The sequence below is a fragment of the Phoca vitulina genome, unplaced genomic scaffold (genome assembly GCF_004348235.1).
Source record: "Phoca vitulina isolate PV1807 unplaced genomic scaffold, GSC_HSeal_1.0 scaffold5, whole genome shotgun sequence".
Lineage (NCBI taxonomy): Eukaryota > Metazoa > Chordata > Mammalia > Carnivora > Phocidae > Phoca > Phoca vitulina.
In genome coordinates, this window is record NW_022589708.1 from 47,075,899 (window position 1) to 47,081,018 (window position 5,120).

Consider the following 5,120-nt stretch of genomic DNA (forward strand, 5'->3'; position numbering starts at 1 on the left):
TTATTTTTCAAAACTATTTGAACACAAAATTATAAATTCATGGACTATCTAATTGGAGTAGTTTCATAAAAAAAAAAGGCTGAACAAATAGGGGTATGAATGGTACCTTCTAGCATTAACTGGGGTGAACCTAATCCTACATTCAAACTCTACTTTTATGACCTTATCCGTGGCTGCTACAACTCCTGTATGGTTCTATCAGTAATTTTCAAAAAGAGTTTTCTAATCCTTCAGTTCTGATATTTAACTATGGAAGTGGAGGATTCTTACTTTCACTGAAAATAAGCTATGTGTATTATATACTTATTGTAGTAGGTAGTGACCAGACTTACCCAATATAAATCCTTTCTTCCTCCCATCCAGATGTGGAATCTTTAGTTCTAACTTTGAATATGAGCTGGCCTTGTTTTGACCTAAAAAACGTGTCAAAAATGATGGTTTTAAGGCCATATGTGCCTAGCTTTTAAGAGGTCCAGAAGCTTGCCTTACTGTGTTTTCTGGGCAAATGAGGCCTCTTGTAAGAATGACCACCCTGAGGCCACCGTGCCATAAGGAAGCCCAAAACTGTCATGTGGAGAGGGAGCCCCTGTGGAGAAACTCTGAGGTGCCAGACATGTGTAAAGGTCTCTCGGATCTTTAACGCAGCCTGGCAGCCTGCTTTATGCAGCAAGTGAGTGACCTCAGCTGATCCCTCTTGGAGAAGAGCCATCCAGGAAAGCCCAGTCAGCTCATAGAATTGTCCAGAAATAACAAATTGATATTGTTTCAAGACATTAACTTTTAGAGTGACTTGTTATGCAACAATAGATAATTGAAACATCTATTAAATAGATACAGTTTAAAAGATCTTTATTTATAGGGATTTGTTATTTAAACAAAATGAAATGAATAGCTTATTTTGGTTGTTCAGTAAGGTTGTTGATCTATTTCATGTTGTTATCAGTATATGTATTATGGGTCGGCAAGTTGTTTTTAAAGCTATATAAAAAGAGGTAACCCTCGGAGCCCTTTGGGATCTCAACTCCCATAAAGAGAGGCACTGGAGTTCAGTTAAGTTCCTCATGCTCTCCCCTAAAATTGCTTCTCTATCATGGGTGGCAAATGAAAGTACAAGGCTCTACTAAAACCTATAAATACTGCAAAGTGTGGTCAGGGGGAAGTCAGGCTTGGGGTTGGAGAGATATAGGAACTGAGCATTCTCCTTGTATGCATCCTGCAGATGTGGAGGAAGTTGTCAAGAAGAGCAGGCAGACCCTTGTGATAGGCCGAGGGATGAGTGAGGCCTTGAAGGTGCCTCCATGGACTGCAAAGTGTCCGGAGAAACAAGGCATTGATGTGCGGGTCCTGCAGAGAGAGCAGGCATTAAAGGACTATAATGCTTTGGCTGACAAAGGCATCAGCATGGGAGGGGTCTTCCATTCCACCTGCTGATGGAGACTTAGGAGAATAAATCACTAAGCTATGATTAAAAAAAAAATAAAGCTACATAAAGAATTGTTTTTTAGTTTTTACATGGTTGACTTAAATGTTTTAAAATATTCCTGCTATTAAATGAAACCTGGAAAAATATGTTTGTTTTTTTTTTAAGAAACAGAGTAAAAGAATGGCTTTTGTATATTTAACTCATAATTATATCACACATTTATTCCAAATCCTTCTATGTCTCTTTAGCTTGAATTCTAGGCAGATCCTCTCACATTTCCTTACATGGATTCCTTTTATTTTAGCAATTTTGATTACTTCTATTTTCTTTCCTCTTTCATTTTTTCTTTTTTTTAAGATTATTTATTTTAGAGAGACAGTGAGAGAGAAAGAGAGAGAGAGTATGTGCATGAGATAGTGTGAGGGGGCTGTGCAGAGAGGGAGGGAGAGGGACAAGCAGACTCCATGCTGAACATGGAGCCTAATGCAGGGCTGGATCTCACCACCCTGAGATCATGACCTGAGCCAAAATCAGGAGTCTGATATTTAACTCACTGAGGCACCCAGGCACCCCATACTTTCATTTTTCTGTGCTTTCCTGTAACTCCCTTCTTTTCCATTCTTGGCTTTCTTAAATATTTCTACTTATTCTCAAAAACTGACTTAGGTTCAGCTCTATCTGTGAAGCTCTCTGTGATATCACCTATTAAGAAATTAATTACTCCATTATCCGTACGTGTATCATTATCTATTAGCATGTAACAACATTACCACAAACATGGTGTTTTGAAACAACACACATTTACTGTCTCACAGTTTTTGTAAATCTGGAGTTTGGGTACAGCTTAGCTGAATTCTTTGCTTTGGGATTACATAAAGCTGAAATTAAGATACTAACCATAGCTATAATCTCATCTGTTGCTAGTCTGGGGAAAGAACTGCTTCCAAGCTCATATGACTGTTGGTAGTATTCCGTTCTTCTCAGGCTGTTGGGCTGAGAACCTTGGTCTCTTAATTGTTGTTGTCCAGAAGTTACACTCATTTGCTTATTATGTGGCCCTTTCCCTGGGAGAGCTCACAACATGTCATCTTCTGTCCTCAAAGACAGCAAGGAAAAGAGTCTCAGCTAAACAGATAATTACAATCTTATGTAGTGTTACCCCTGAACTGATATCTGTCACCATTAGAGACTAAATATTTGTATTCTTCCCACCACTAGTTCACATGTTGAAGCCATAACCCCCAGTGTGATGATATCTGAGATGAAGCAACTAAGAAGTAATTAAAGTTAAATGAAGTCATAAGGGCAGGCTCTGATTCCATAGGATTAGCTTCTTCATAAGAAGAGGAAATCAGAGAGCTTGCTCGCATCTTCCCTCTGTGCACACGCACTGAAGAAAGGCCATGTGAATATGTAGCAAGAAGAAGGCCGTCTACGAGCCAGGAAGAGAAGCCTCATCAGAAACCAATGGCCAGAATCCTGATCATGGACTTGTCAGCCTCTAAAAATGTAAGAAATAGACTTCTGTTATTTAAGCCATCCAGTCTTTGGCATTTTGTTATAGTAGCCCACACAGACTAATTACCTTTATAATATTATTTTGGTTAGAACCAAGTCCGAGGTCCTACCCATACTCAAAGAGAGGGAATTTACACAGGTATGAATACCAGGAGGTGGAGACCATGAGGGCTACATTTAGAGTCTGTGTACCAGTCTTCTTTTTTACTTTGTGTTACTCTATTATGCATGCATGCTGCTTTAGGACCAATGGTAATCGCTAGAACTATTCATATATATTCCCATGGTGCTTCTTAAAACATGATAAATTTGTGTTTTCTGGCCCTGTTTAAAGTTAGTCATGGTCATGTGACTTTCTCTGACCAGTGAAATGTGAGTGGAAGGTATTGTGTCATTTCTGAATGGAAGATTTAAAAGCCAGCAAGTGATTTACCTTGTTTCTTTCCCTTTGCCTTGGTGATCATGTAACCATAACACAAAATGGATCTGTCAGCTTGGATCCTTGAGCCACTATAATGAGCAAGCAGGGTCTCACCTCTAAATTCTATTGGACATGTGGAATGAACAAAGAAATCATTTTTATTGGGTTAAGCTAATAAAATGTTAGAGATTTTTGTTAATCCAGCATGAATCAGGTTATTCTAATACAGAATTCTGTACATGCTTTTTATTCATATGTGTCTATGTAAGATTTTAAGCTCAGTGGGGACAGGAACCACCTCTGCTTTGTTTACTCCTTTAGACTCAGTTTTTAGTAAGTATTTGACATACGCTTGGATCTCCACCAATATTTATTAAATGTATGATTTAGTAAATAAAGGCATCTGACTCTATTTCACTGATTCCTTTATACACTTGACTCCCTTTTTCTGGAATGTAGTAAACTAGAATAATATTAAATATGGCCACTAATAAGTTATACATACATTTGTTTTGGCATATAAATTATTGAAGATAGACCTTGAGAAGCTTGTAATTGTTTGATACGGCTGAATGAAAATTTAAGCAGGTGAAGATAAGCTACTTTTTTCATTTATTAGCTTATCGTGACCTTGGTCAATTTAACTTCTGTGAGGCTCATTTTTCTCATATAGTAAACAGAAAAAAGTAACATTAAATATGCCATTTGGCTGATATAAGAATTAAATGAGATAATACTTTGCACATACTTTATGATTTGCCAAGTCCCAAGCAATAACATAAACCAACTTTTTTTTAACTTTCTGCAGAAGACAACTGCCTCCTGAGTTTAAGTATTCTTACTACCATTGTTCTAACAGCTATGAATTTTCTGTCATCTTTCCTTGTTGCTGAATGGAAGACACAAATAGTAGACAGTAAAAGTGTTTGTCCCCAGATTTTGAAGATCTGGAGGTAAAATTTTAAGAAAATGTATACAGAAAACGAAATATGACAGGATAATTATATGCACTCTAATACTACCTTCAAAAATATGTCAGGAAAAAAGTAAGTGTAGGAGAATAGGCCTATAAGTTCAAAGAGGTGGTTATTTTAATGCTATATTTTGAAGAAATTGTATAGACATAGCTCATTTGTGAGAAAATGTAATCCCTCTTATATTACAAAGGTTACAGAATCTTCACACAGTGTTGTAACAAAAAGTGGTTTTATTTCTTGGAGCTCCAAAGGACTGTTTTTGTTATCTTCCTCATTACTCATAAACTCATAAAAAATGTTAACATATCCATTTCTAACTATCCTATATTTTCAAAGTTACAAACAAAAACCAATTCTATCTTTGATTCAGGGACAAGATAAATTATCCATGCCTTACAAAAGAATTTCAAAATAGATTACTGAATCAGTTGCTGATGTGAGAAAATTGCATATAGAAAGTTTTATTTTGATATATTTTCATTATATCTAAGTAATAAAAACTGCTTAAGGATACAGCCTACCATTTCATACTGTCAGGAATTTTGAGAGGCTATTGTGACAAGTTCTCAATAGCTTTCTCTAAAATGTGTTAAGGAAATTCAATTTAGGCAAATTTTAATGAGCCATATTCTAAATTATATATTTTATCCATACATTTATATTTGATTCACAAGTGTGAGCTTAGTAGCTATGTAGCTGTTTTTTTTTAAAACATAGTTATATAATATATTGTTTCTCATATATTGGTTAAAGATGAAAATATAGTATCTTCACCATATTG

General features: G+C 36.1%; 1 pseudogene; it reads left to right on the forward strand.

Moving 5' to 3' along the window:
- The first annotated feature begins 1,061 nt into the window (after positions 1-1,061).
- On the forward strand, positions 1,062-1,431 carry LOC116631316 (annotated as a pseudogene).
- Positions 1,432-5,120: the final 3,689 nt, after the last annotated feature.